The 14,496-nt window shown below is 41.5% G+C and overlaps 1 protein-coding gene across 4 annotated transcripts in view; it reads left to right on the top strand.

Moving 5' to 3' along the window:
* The window catches only part of KIAA1217 (KIAA1217 ortholog), an 890,216-nt gene that overhangs the window by 561,990 nt on the left and 313,730 nt on the right, over nt 1-14,496 (top strand). The gene's annotated exons all lie outside the window — the stretch shown is intronic.

The raw sequence follows: 14,496 nt of genomic DNA, 5'->3' as shown, positions 1-14,496 counted from the left end.
ACTGGCCCACATCACATCTTTAATTAGAAGTCCAAGGTATTGGCTGGGCACCGTGGCTCATGCCTGTAATCTAAGCACTTTGGGAGGCCAAGGCGGGTGGATCACCTGAGGTCGGGAGTTCGAGACCAGCCTGGCCAACGCAGTGAAACCCTGTCTCTACTAAAAATGCAAATATCAGCTGGGTGTGGTGGCGCGTGCCTCTAATCACAGCTACTCAGAGGCTTGAGGCTGGAGAATCGACTGAGCCCACGAGGTGGAGGTTGCAGTGAGCCGAGATCATGCCACTGCGTGCCAGCCTGGGCAACAGAGCAAGACGCCGTCTCAAAAAAAATAAAAATAAAAAAAAAAAGTAGGATCTTAGTCCAACCAGAGCAGATATTTGGTGTAGGGAATTTTCTGATGTAGTATCAATGAATTAGACACATATCTCAAGCCAAAAAGCAACTTGTATCCAGTAAGTAATAAGGCAATGATTTACATTTCACATATTACCAGAGTAATGACTAATAGCACACATGTATGAACTGAAAAGTGACTGATGCTTATTTTCAGATGGGTCCAAATTTATTGGATAATTATGGAGAATAATGAATGCTTTCTGAGAGTTGGTAGTAAGAAAATATTGCCATTTCGTCCGGACGTGGTAGCTCATGCCTGTAATCCCAGCACTTTGGGAGGTCGAGACAGGTGGATCATAAGGTCAGGAGATCGAGACCATCCTGGCTAACACGGTGAAACCCCGTCTCTACTAAAAACACAAAAACATTAGCCGGGCGTGGTGGCAGGCACCTGTAGTCCCAGCTATTCAGGAGGCTGAGGTAGGAGAATGGCGTGAACCTGGGAGGCGGAGCTTGCAGTTAGCGGAGATAGCACCACTACACTACAGCCTGGGCGACAGAGCGAGACTCCGTCTCAAAAAAAAAAAAAAGAAAAAAATATTGCCATTGCTGGCCAGGCACAATAGCAATCCCAGTACTTTGGGAAACTTGAGGTCAGGAGTTCATGACCAGCCACCTCAGCCTCCCAAGTAACTAGAACTACTGGTACACGCCACCAAGTCCAGCTAATTTTTTTTTTGAGACAGAATCTTGCTCTGTTGCCCATATTGGCTATATTCTCCATTCTAAGTCCACTGGTTAGAAATTGTCAAGTTCTCACATCTGCAATAAAAGTAAAAAAGATGAACCTGCTATGTCTAAATATACTTTGTTGTTTTCCTACAAGTCCTATTTTACATACTTATAGCATTTTTACTGCAGTTGAAACTACAGTCAATTCTTGTTATTCACAGTATTGATAAATTTGCCCTACATACTGCGTTAGTCAGTCCTGAATTTATTAGTTAATACTGAATTTCCTAGGGGAAATACAGGGTTAGGTTCCCATGAGACTTTGGTTACATTTTTAACCAATCAACAAAAATCCTTGTTTTATGTGTGTTTTTGTTTGAAGACACCTTTTAAAATATATAGTATTAATTCATTAGCATTGAATTAAGCTTATCTAATGCATTTATTTTTTGCGTAAGGCATATCACAGCCTTCTTGAGCCTGGGAATGCCAGACAGTACTTCCACACCATACTTAAGGGCCATTTCATTTTATTTCTTATTTTTACAATTTATTTTATTTTCTTATTTAAAAAAAAAAATTATAGATGCAGAGTCTTGCTCTGTTGCCCAGGCTGGAGTGCAGTGACACAATGACAACTCACTGGAGCCTCAAACTCCTGGGCTCAAGTGATCTTCCCATCTCAGCCTCCCAAGTATCTGGGACTACAGGCACACGCCACCATGCCCAGCTAATTTTTTAATTTTATTTTTTTTGTAGAGGCAGGATCTCGCTGTGTTTTTGAGGACTTAATTCCCCAATGAACATGACTAGTATATTCCAGATTGGTCTTGAACTCCCGGTCCAAAGCAATTCTGTTGCCTTGGCCTCCCATAGTGCTAGGATTTCAGGCATGAGCCACTGCATCTGGCTTGGGCCATTTTAAATAGTTATATCACTCACACGCACATACACGCATGCAGGTGCGCACGCACACACACATGAAGACACAAAAATGCGAAACTTGTGGCACTAAAAAGACTGTGGAAAGGGCACTTCTTTACAGTATGAAAACTAAAACAAAAAGGCAGAGTGTTTAGTTAGATGCCATCGGGGAATTTGCTTGTTGGGCAACTCCAGTTGTCTACTGTCCTGCTATGTCCATGATGACTGCAAACATTCGGGAGTATTAATTTGAGGGTCACAAACAGATTTTAGGTGATGGGCATATTTACAAATGCAGAATCTGCTAGTAATGAGGATTGACTGTATAATAATTTAGTAGTCTCAAGTATGTTTTTTTCTCATTAAGCCTTTGCTTAAGATGCAGGCAAGATTGATGCTGTTGGTTTGGTCCAAAAGTAATTGTGGTGCTTGCCGTTTATAAGTAATGGCACACACTGCAATTACTTTTTCTCCAACTTAATAGTTGGCTTTATTGACTTTCAGCATCAGTGCAGTTTGGTTAATGATAAAATTTTCCAAAGCAATGTCTCATCTGCAGGAGCAAACTATAGCAAGAGCCCTGGCCATCAGCTCCCCCTCTGGGCTTGATATTCCTTTCAAAACTGTCTTTCCATACCCCTTCCTCCAGTGGGCTTGGCGATGTTGCAGTAAATAGCAGAGGGAAGGAAACTCCTCCCCAGTCCTCACTGACCATTTCTCTTTCTACTCAGTCCTGCTCAGAATGTAGAAAAGTTGAATTTAATTCATAAATTCGAGAGCGTGAGGACTGTTGGTTTTGTCGTGATTTAGTGAAATAGTAATTGAATTGGGCTACAAGGTCATTGGAATCGGTGCTGTTTCATTTCATATCATTTTACATGTTATTATTCTAATAAGAGTCAAATGGAGTTTGATGCCATTTGCTGATCATCCATCGTATTGATGACATTGAACGAACATAGAAACACAAAGGGATTTATAAGGCATTTCAACTTTGATGTCCTTTGAAAAATGAAAGTCTTTTCGGAAATGCAAAAGACAAAATGACTTATAATTCCATCTCGTTCTGCCTGGTTTGAGAGCATCCCTTGCTATTCCTTAGATAGCTGCTAATAAGAATCCTGAGGAAATCTGGGTTTGAATATAAAAACAAAAAATTGTTAAGAGACAGGGTCTCGCTCTGTCACCCAGGCTGGAGTGCAGTGGCACAATCATAGCCCCTGTAACCTTGAAGTCCTGGATTCAAGTGATGCTCCCACCTCAGCCTCCCTGGTAGCTGGAACTACTGGCACATGCCATCAAGTCCAGTTATTTATTTATTTATTTTTGAGACGGAATCTCGCTTTGTCACCGAGGCTGTAGTGCAGTGGCGTGATCTCAGCTCACAGCAACCTCTGTCTCCCAGGTTCAAGTGATTCTCCTGCCTCAGCCTCCTGAGTAGCTGGGACTACAAGCATGTGCTACTGCACCCAACTAATTTTTGTATTTTTAGTAGAGACAGGGGTTCCCCATATTGGCCAGGCTGGTCTCGAACTCCTGACCTTGTGATCCATCTGCCTTGGCCTCTCAAAGTGCTGGGATTATAGGCATGAGCCACCACATCTAGCAAAGTCCAGCTAATTTTTTTAAAACAAATTTTGTAGAGATGGGGTCTCCCTGTGTTGCCCAAGGTGGTGTCAAATTCCTGACCTCAAGTGATCCTCCCACCTCGGCCTCCCAAAGCTCTATGATTATAGATATGAGCTGCCATGCCTGGCCTTAAATTTTTCAAAAGCTTTTAAACCAATCTTAAAATGTTTTATCCTCGTAGAATCATGTCCCTAGTTTTAATAGCTTGGAAATTCTTGCTCTTTTCAAATTGTGCTTTAACTCTGGACTGATTGGAAGGTGGCAGCTTTTCAAATACAGGTCATGGCAGCACTCAACCTGGATTCCTCAGTTGCAGAAGACTGCTTTTGCTAGATTGCTGAATTTACTTCCAACTTTTCAGATGTTTCTGAGGTTGACCCTGGTGTGGTTCCCACTCGAAGTGGAGCAAGCAGGTGGGTGGCAAGTCTCCTTCTTAGAGGCTTCCTAGAGGGAAGCCTTGTGAGTGGGGTGGGGGACAGGCTGTGCTGGGGGAGCCCAGGAATGGGGAGACAGAAGGCCACCTGCTATGCAGGTGATATGGTTTGGCTGTGTCCCCACCCACATCTCATCTTGTAGTTTGCTTAATCCCCACATGTCGTGGGAGGGACCTGGTGGGAGGTAATTGAATCGTAGGGGCGGTTTTCCCCATGCTATTTTCATAATAGTGAGTGAGTTCTCATAAGAGCTGATGGTTTTATAAGGGGCTTCCCCTTTCTCTGGGCGCTTATTCTTCTCCTTGCTGCTGCCATGTGAAGAAGGACGTGTTTGCTTCCCCTTCAACCATGATTGTAAGTTTCCTGTGGTCTCCCCAGCCTTGAGGAACTGTGAGTCAATTAAACCTCTTTCCTTTATAAATTACCCAGTCTCAGGTATGTCCTTATCACAGTGTGAGAATGGCCTAATACAGTAGGTTTTCCTGAGTCCTCTCTCTGACTCACCCTCTGACAGGCAAAAGACAGTAGCAACACTGCCAGCAATCAACCGGGGAACTTCTCCCCTGTGATGGAAAGCGGTGCTTGCTGGCTTCTCTTTGTGATGGTTTTGGACAGCAGATCTATGGACATATGCCTTTTGTCCTTTGAGGATGGATACACAGTCAAGGACGCCGTCATGGGTGAGATGCTGTGGAGCGTGATGACGCCACCTCTTAGGCTGTGTGTGAAAGTAGCGAGGAGAGGCAGGGTCTGCATGAGCCGCTTTAGAGCAGGCCAAAACACTGTGGAGAAGAACATTACAGGCACAGTGGGGGTGTAAAGGGTCAGACTGACCACTGGCTTCTGGAAAGTCTTCATTTCTGAGAGACTGTCAGGTAGAAGATGGATGAGAGTTACTCTGTGAGGCCGGAAACTTAGAACTCAGACCATTGTGTGCAGACCAGGGAGAGGCACCGTTTGGAGTGAGATAAGCAGGAATTTTGAAGTTACACAGAGCCGGTTTTGAATTTACTCATGAGCTGTGTGGCTTAGAGAAAGCTATTTAATCCCACTGACCTTCATCTATGAAGTGTCCAAAAATAATACAGAGCTTGCAGAGTTGTGTGGATAAGGGATAATCTATCCAAAGCATCTGGCAAGTGGCAGGCACAATGTGGGCACTAGGCAAGTGGCAAGTCCCTTGTATTGAGTCTTGTTTGTCTATTCAGTGAATATTTGGATGCCAACTCTGCTGTTCTGGGCATGATGTTAGTCACTGGGGAGACAGAAGGAATGAAAGAGACAGGTAACCTGATGTGTGCTGTCTAGTGGGGACTGCCAATAGAGAGATGGTTCAATAAAATAGCCTGTGATAAGTTCTGTGATAAAAGAAGATGCTGGTGACAGGCAAATACATAGAAATGCCTCTTAACCCACACTTGTGGGGTCAGAAAACTTTTCCATGAGGAAGAAATATCTACATGGATCCTTGAAAGATGAGTTAGACAGACAAGGAAGTAAGCAAGGACTGGGTTTCCAGGCACACAGAGGAACACAGGCAAAGGCCTCAGGGGAGAAAACAGCATGGGGATCTTTAGTGGAAATCAACAAAGTTCATGGCACCTGAGCACAGGTGTAACAGGATGTGTCAGACTCCAGGGCATGGTTAGAAGGGAGTGGAGACAGGTTGAGCAGAATCAGGTGGCCATATCAGAGCCTAGAGTTTATGTTAAGGGAGACAGGTGTTAGACGTAGAGAGACATAACCAGACTTGCTTTTAGAAAAGCTGCTGTCTACAGGGTGGGGATGGGATGGAAATAGGGGTTGGGGAGGTAGTGGTAAGAGAGCCAGCAAGGAAAATTGGTAGAGGATTAATCTGTAGAGATTAAGAGAGCCTGATTTAGGGTAGAGGGAGGGACAAGGAGGATAAAGAGAAGCAGATTGGGTCAAGGTGTGTTCAGGATTCCCAGTCCTGGAACCAAACGGGACTTGGTGAATGGAGGAGGGGAAAGAAAGAGAAAGGGAAAGCGATTCTTCAGTTTCTAGCAAAGATATCAGGGTAGATGATATCTTTCACAAAATGAGGGAGCAGCTTAAGAGGTGGAGATAGATAAAGAGTTTGGAGTTGGCTGCTGTGCTTGGGGTTATATAGGACACTCGACTGTCATTAGGCAGTTGAACAACATAGGTTAAGGTCTAGGAGAGAGAAGTAAGCTAGAGGGAGTGATTTGAGACTCACATGCATGTGGATTATTTGAAACCAAAGAGTAGATGAGATGACCAAGAGGAGTAGGCAGAACAAGAAGTTGGGGGCATAGGACAACCTTGTACACAGTGGTGCAGGACTGGAACATTGAGTTCATTCTTAGACACCTCTTTGCATTTTACCAGGTTTGATTAGTTATATCCATCAGCAACTAAACAGAAAGGTTACAGATAATTGTGTACATTTTTCCACTGGGTAATAGCAAAACAAAACTATTTTAATACAGCACATTCTGACAAGTTTAGGAAAGAGGCGAGAAGGACTTTAGAGAGACAAAGTATTCTGAGAAAGTGAGGCATTCATGAGATAAGTTATTGACACAGATCAAGACCCAACAAGACCCTTACAATTTGACCCAACAAGACCCTTACAATTAAATGATGTTCTTTAAAGGATTAAAAAATTTCTTGACTGGGTGCAGTGGCTCATGCCTGTAATCCCAGCACTTGGGGAGGCTGAGGCAGGCGGATCACCTGAGGTCAGGAGTTTGAGATCAGCCTGGGCAACACAGTGAAACCCCGTCTCTACTAAAAATACAAAATTAGCTGAGCATGGTGGCACGTGCCTGTAATCCCAGCTACTTGGGAGGCTGATGCAGGAGAATCGCTTGAACCTGGGAGGCGGAGGATGCAGTGAGCCGAGATCGTGCCACTTCACTCCAGCCTGGGCAACGAGTAAATCTCTGTCTCACCAAAAAAAAAAAGAAAAAAGAAAAAAAGAAAAAGAAATTTCTCTCTCAGGATGTCCAATTTGAGCCCTTCTAGACATACATCACTTGTACCTTTTACTTTGCAAGTAAAATTAAATAGAGTTCTATTCCACAGGTAAATGTAATTGTTTTTAAGTGTGTAACTCAGGGGTGTCCAATATTTTGCCTTCCTTGGGCCACATTGGAAGAAGAATTGTCTTGGTCCACACATAAAATACACCGACACTAAGGATAGTTAATGAGCTAAAAAATAATAATAATAAATCACAAAACAACTCTTTTTTTTTTTTTCTTGACATGGATTCTCACTCTGTTGCCCAAGCTAGAGTGCAGTGGTGCTATCTCGGCTCCTGTAACCTCCGCCTCCCAGGTTCAAGTGATTCTCCTGCCTCAGCCTCCCAAGTAGCTGGGATTACAGATGCACGCCACCATGCCCGGCTAGTTTTTGTATTTTTTTTAGCAGAGAATGGATTTCGCCATGTTGTCCAGACTGGTCTTGAACTCTTGACCTCAGGTAGTCCACCCACTTCGGCCTCCCAAAGTGCTGGGATTATAGGTGTGAGCCACTGCGCCTGGCCAAAAATCTCATAATGTTTTAAGAAAACTTACAAATTTGTGTTGGGCTACATTCAAAGCTTTCCTGGGCCACATGTTGTCTGTGGGCTGCAGGTTGGACAAACTTGGAACTGTTCTCTGGAATCTCTTCCATTCTCTTGAATGGAAGAGATTGTAATTTAAACCTCTGAAATTCTGTAAGTTAGCAGAAAGCATGTAGCAATCAAAATGAACATTTGGGATGCTTGGTATTTGTGTTCAACTGTCGGTCTTGTTAGGATTTCCTGTATGGTAGCAGTGGGGATAGATTCTCTGCATTAGAAAGAGGACTTCTCTTTTTCTTATTGATGTATGGGAGTTCTTTGCTTATGCAATCTCACCGGGCGCGGTGGCTCACGCCTGTAATCCCAACACTTTGGGAGGTCAAGGCAGGTGGATCACCCGAGTTTAGGAATTCAAGACCAGCCTGGCCAACATGGTGAAACCCCATCTCTATTAAAAATACAAAAATTAGCCAGGCGTGGTGGCAGGCACCCGTAATCCCAGCTACCTTAGGAGACTGAGGCAGGAGAAAAAAAAAAAAAGAGAGAAAGAAGAAAGAAAGAAAAGAAAGAAGGAAAGAAGGAAGGGAGGGAGGGAGGGAGGAAGGAAGGAAGGAAGGAGGGAGGGAGGGAGGGAGGGAGGGAGGGAGGGAGGGAGGAAGGAAGGAAGGAAGGAAGGAAGGAAGGAAGGAAGGAAGGAAGGAAGGAAGACTTCTTAGCATTCACTGGTGTTTGGTTGAACCAAATTTTTAAAAGTCTGTGCCACAGTCCCTGGATCAAGAACAGCCACACAAAATGATCTAAAATGCACATTGGGAAACCTTACTCTCATCTTATTTTGAAAAACTTGCTCTCATCTTATTATCTCTAAATTGCATTTCTATTTGAGACACTTTATTTAAACTAGTATCTGCAGAGGAAATTGGCACAGAGTTAATGATCTAGATCTCACAGAAAGCTAAGAATATAAAATGAGTGCTGTATCCCGCACACATTTTAATTTGTTAGCAAGGTGACTCAGGCTAGAAGGGCCTGCCAGTATCCTGAGCCAAAGTCCCCAACTGTGCCTCAAGTTACAAGTTAATGGCATCATAGCATAAAGGGATTTCAAATCTTGCTAATTTATAGTGAGTGCTTTGATTATGCAATTAGAGATTAATAAGCAGGTTCAAGATGAAGTAGTGCTACGTACCTCATTTGTGCTTGAGTTTCTGTTCATTAAAAGGAACATGCAAACTCTTTCTTGAGCTGTGTACATCTTCAGCCTTCCTCCCACGGAAACACAAGTTGTTTCAGCAGCTGCTTGGCCTTCTCCAAGAAATCTATGCTGACTTGGTCATTTTATACCATAGATGAAAGCAATTCTTACATTATGTCTGTTTGGGCAGAATACTGAAATTTCAAGGGTAATTGTTCTAAATCCCAAGATTCATTTTTGTTAGGGTACACATCGTTGGGTTTTGGGAAGTGGCATCAACGCAAGTTTTTAACATTTTATTTATTCTGCATTAAAAAGTTGGAAAAGTATGAAAAATAGCCCTTCATTGTTCCATTCCCAAGAAGCAATCCCTGTTACCATTTTTGTTTATAATGTTCAGTATTTTATGCATAGATATTTTTAGACAAAAATAGGATCTTTTGGAACACTCTGATCTTTTAAATTTGTCAACATTTCCTGAGCTTGTTCTCAAGTCATCGAGTAATATAAATTTTTAATTTCTTTCACATCCTCTAAAAACTGAAAATTCATCCCACTTCAACTGTCCAATCCCTGTGCAGCTGTTCGGCAAACTCCAAATTGAGAGGCTGTCTTCAAGCAGTAAATGGATTGTTACCTTGCCATAACACCTTTGGGAGTAACTGTAATTCTTCTGTCTATCTCACTTATACCAGAGATATCAATTTAAATATGAGATGGACAAGCAGAATCTATTATTTATCTCATTAGGTTATAGGAAGTCCCAGTTGGATATTCAGCATGTCATAACTGACACCATCTCCATGAGGAAGCATTAACTAAGCATATAATTTACAAAGGATCCCATGATCAACAGAAAAACTACACTCTCCCTACCTTCAAGAATTTACCACTGCAGGTGAATGAAGTGGTTTTTTACCCTCTCAAATACAGTCTGGCACATCAGGAGTCAAAATTGCTCTTCGCTCCATCACGCATAGATGGTGGTCAGCTAATGTAAAATCACAGACACTAGCTCAACCCATGAGGTATGTTCTAGAAAACCAGGATTGAATCAAAGCACAGTGGTTTTTGAGTCCACTAATTCCAACAGCCAGATGCCCCTTGCAGAATGAGTTGGGTGTTACCGCTAGCATCCTCTACAATGTTATGCTAGAGAGAAATTTACTTCCTTTGGCCACCCACTTCCTTGTTTTTAAATAAAAAATGAAATAAAGTTGCTAACTGTGAAGACTGAGTAATTTGAATCTGCTGTTGGTGTACTCAGATTACTTTTTTTTGTTTGTTTTTTGAGACAGAGTCTTGCTCTGTCGCCCAGGCTGGAGTGCAGTGGCGAGATCTCGGCTCACTGCAAGCTCCGCCTCCCAGGTTCATGCCGTTCTCCTGTCTCAGCCTCCCGAGTAGCTGGGACTACAGGCACCCGCCACCATGCCCAGCTAATTTTTTGTATTTTTAGTAGAGACGGGGTTTCACCGTGTTAGCCAGGATGGTCTGGATTTCCTGACCTCGTGTTTGTTTGTTTGTTTGTTTGTTTGTTTTTTGAGACAGAGTCTCACTCTGTTGCTCAGGCTGGAGTGCAGTGGCCCAATCTCAGCTCATTGCAACCTCTGCCTCCCAGGCTCAAGCGATTCTTATGCCTCAGCCTCCCCAGTAGCTGGGATTACAGTCACAGGCCACCACGCCCAGCTAATTTTTGTATATATAGTAGAGACAGGGTTTGCCAGGCTGGTCTCGAACTCCCGCCTCAGGTGATCCGCACACCTTGGCCTCCCAAAGTGCTGGGATTATAGGCATGAGCCACCACACCTGGCTCAGATTACTTTTTACTCAGATTAACGGGGATGATTGAGGATGAAACAGTGCAGGGATTCTCCACTCTTTTGCTTTCTTCTTTGCGTTTCTAGTATCTGGTTTTTTTTGTTGTTGGTGGTGGTTTTTTGTTTTTTGTTTTTTAAAAAAAAGATTTACAGAGTCTGTTGTGTTCTTTGCATAACCCGAGAGTCCAGTAGCATCCTTGACTTCGAAGTCTGTTAGCATTGATGGCATCTGACTCAGTCATAACTGTCTGTAATACATCATTATAAAATCTATAATATTGCTCAAGCGAAGATATTATCATGTAACTGGGAGATATTACTAATTAATGAGTATGTGGAAAACTTTTTCTAGAAAATGAAGTGTTTGTGAAAGGAACTGGAATTTTCACAGAAGAGTCTATGAGAAAGTTATTATAAACCAAAGGGTTATGAATTCTGCATATGAAATATAAATAGCTATTAAATATTTATTTTATTTCTATTAAAAAGTGTAATGAAATTAGAGCTTCTCATTAGGAATCTGGGATTTATATGGAAACTTATAAAACTAAAAGGTAATAAATTCAAAATGGAAAAACAGATTTACCAATTAACTCGAGTTCAAACTTTTTACTTCTTTTTGCAGTAACGGGAGAAAAATACATCCTAAATATGTTAATACAGTAAAAAAAAACATTGCTAGTGAACAGAAAAAATAAAGTCATTAAGAGGGTACAAGTTCATCTGATAGTTGCAACTAAGACGTTCTAAGGGGGTTCTCTAAGTTTAATGTTTGATTTTCTTAAAAACTGATTTGGAAATTCATGTTGCGTGGGCCTCAGTGAAGGCTCCTCTTGTTGAAGAAATAACTCTCTGAAATAAAACTAACATATAGGCCCTCTGTCTTTTTTAATGGGATGGCGTGCTTGGGCCCATGAGGATAGGTTTGGTAGAGGTTGATGTTCTTCCTTTATCCTTAATCATTGATGCTTCTCTAGAAAAGAAATGCTGATGTCTTTTAGGTGGAACCATAGGATATTGGTGATTACATATGTCAAAAACAGTCAAATATCTGCAGTTTCATGTCACTCATGCTAATGAATTCTAAATAGGATGAAGACCTTGACTCACCAGATTTGGTAAGAAATAGGGATCTATATTTTAAGGACAAAAGGCTAGAAGCCTGTTTGCAAAACTGTAGCAAACATTTTTGCTTTTCTAAGATTTCTGAAATAATCTGGAGTACACACAGGTGAATAATGTAAGTGAAGGAAAGTGAAAGGGTGCTATAAGGTAAAATAAAAGATGCTGAATTTCAGCACTAATTTGAATATGCCTAGATTCTAGATTGAAAATGACCTTTTCCTCACAGGTAAATAAAATGTTTCCGTAAAAGAATAAACCTAATTATACTTCTTCAACTTAAGATGGACATTTCTCTACCTAAGAATATAAAATTATCAAATACTCTAGAGAAAGTTGGGTTTATATTCAAATAGCACAATATCAACACATGTGAAGGTCAGTATTCCACAGATGGGGATGTTAATAGCTAATTTCAAATCGGTGTGTTTTGTTTATTAAAGCTAGACTGCTGATAGGCAATATTTGGTAGAAAATAATGTAATTTTTTAAAACTTTGATATGTATTTAAAATTAATTTTTTATTTTAGAACAATTTGAGATTTACAGAAAAACCATGAAGATAGCACAGAGCTCCCACGTACAATGTATGTAGTTTATCCTAGTATTAGCATCTTACATCAGTATGGTACATTTGTTATGATTAATGAACTAATATCAACACATTGTTATTATCTGAAGTTCATATTCATTTTTTTTTTTGCCGTAGTTTTTACCTATCTGTAATGTAAGTAATCATTCTATTTCAGTATACATGAATAACAAGATCAGAATTGTTAACCCATGACCTGTGGGAAAGAACTTTATCAATTAGGGTACAGTGTATTTGGGCAGTTTCTTTCGTCTTTTGTCTAATAGACATCGTTTGTTTCCACCATTAATTAGGTCAGCATCTTCTCCCCACCTCCTTTCCACATACGTTCACCCTCAGTGAGACTGTGTCATACATTTGTGATACAGTTAGATTGCTTGGTGAGATCTGTTCTTGGCTATGACAGCTTCTCAGACTCTCCTTGTTTTTAATGACTTTGACAATTTAGGGGAGTACAATTTAGGGAGGTCTTTTGTACAATCTCCCTCAATGGAGACTTGTCTGATGATTTTATTATGAGTAGACTAGGGTTAATATGTTTTTGGGAGGAAGATCGCAGAAATAAAAAGCCATTCTCATTATATCATTATATCATATCAAGAGTACCAATAATCTGGCCAGGCATGGTGGCTCATGCCTATAATGCCAGTACTTTGGGAGGCTGAGGCAGGAGGATTTCTTGAGGCCAAGGGTTCAAGACCAGCCTGGGCAACATAGTGAGACTTCACCTCTACAAAATTAAAAAAAAAAAAAAAATACTAATAATCAACACGATTTATTGCCATAAATATTAACTTTGATCACCAGGCTGAGGAGTCTTTGTCAGGTTTCTCCACTGTAAGTCACATACTCCCCCACCTCTTTTCTATGTTGTCCTCTTTGGAAGGAAGTCAGTACATGCTATTCACACTTGAGTGTGCTTTGTTCCCCCTCCTTCAGGGTGGAGAATCTGCATAAATTATTTGGAATTCTCTGCATGAGAAATTTGTGTTTATTTATCCCCCTGTGTTTATTTATTGAATCATTTGTTTATAAAAGTATAGACTCATGGATATTTATTTTCACTTTGGGTTTGAATCCAGTATTACTCGATTCATTTTGTTGCTGACATTGGTCCAACTTTGGCCACTGGGAGCTCTTTCAGTTGACCCCTGTGTTCCCTTGATATACCCTCTTCCCCTCTTCTTTGTGGTTTGTGGGTGCTTTGTTTTTTGTTGTTTTGTAGCTCTTCCTTATGGTAGTAAAAGATACTCCAGGCTCATCTTCTGCATTTCCTGCCACAATCCTAGAATCAGACATCTCTCTAAGGAGTTCTAAACTAAGATGGGTTATTTGCTACTAAAGTGTTGCTGCTGCTGCTGCTTTTTTTTTTTTTTTGAGATAGAGTTTCGCTCTTATTGCCCAGGCTGGAGTACAATGGCGCAATCATGGCTCACTGCAACCTCCGCCTTCTGGGTTCAAGCGATTCTCCTGCCTCAGCCTCCCAGGTAACTGGGATTACAGACATGTGCCACCATGCCTGGATAATTTTGTATTTTTAGTAGAGATGGGGTTTCTCCATGTTGGTCTGGCTGGCCTCGAACTCCCAACCTCAGGTGATCCACCCACCTTGGCCTCCCAAAGTGCTGGGATTACAGGCATGAGCCACTGTGACCAGTGTGAGGTGTTGCTTCTTTGAGGGCCTTTCACTGACAGAGCAAAGAAATATATGTGTGGATACTAAACAGTGCATAGACACATATCTATATTTTCTTCTTTGCCTTTCCCAGAATGTCATATAATTAGAATTGTACAATATGTAGCCTTTTCAGACTGGCTTCTTCCACTTGGCAATATGCATTTAAGATTCATCCATGTCTTTTTGTTGCTTAAGAGCTTTTCATTGCTGCATAAGAAACTGACAAACTGGCTGGGATGGTGGCTTACGCCTGTAAAGTAATCCCAGCACTTTGGGAGGCCAAGGCGAGCAGATCACTTGAGGTCAGGAGTTGAGGACCAGCTTGGTCAACATGGCAAAATCCCATGTCTACTAAAAATTTAAAAATGAGCCAGGAGTAGAGGTGTATGCCTGTAGTCCCAGCTACTCAGGAGGCCAAGCATGAGAATCATTTGATTCAGGAGGTGGAGGTTGCAGTGAGCCAATATCATGCCACTGCACTT

The sequence above is a fragment of the Theropithecus gelada genome, chromosome 9, assembly GCF_003255815.1.
Source record: "Theropithecus gelada isolate Dixy chromosome 9, Tgel_1.0, whole genome shotgun sequence".
Lineage (NCBI taxonomy): Eukaryota > Metazoa > Chordata > Mammalia > Primates > Cercopithecidae > Theropithecus > Theropithecus gelada.
The sequence above is the reverse complement of the archived record's forward strand: the minus strand, read 5'-3'. Positions and strand labels throughout refer to the sequence as shown.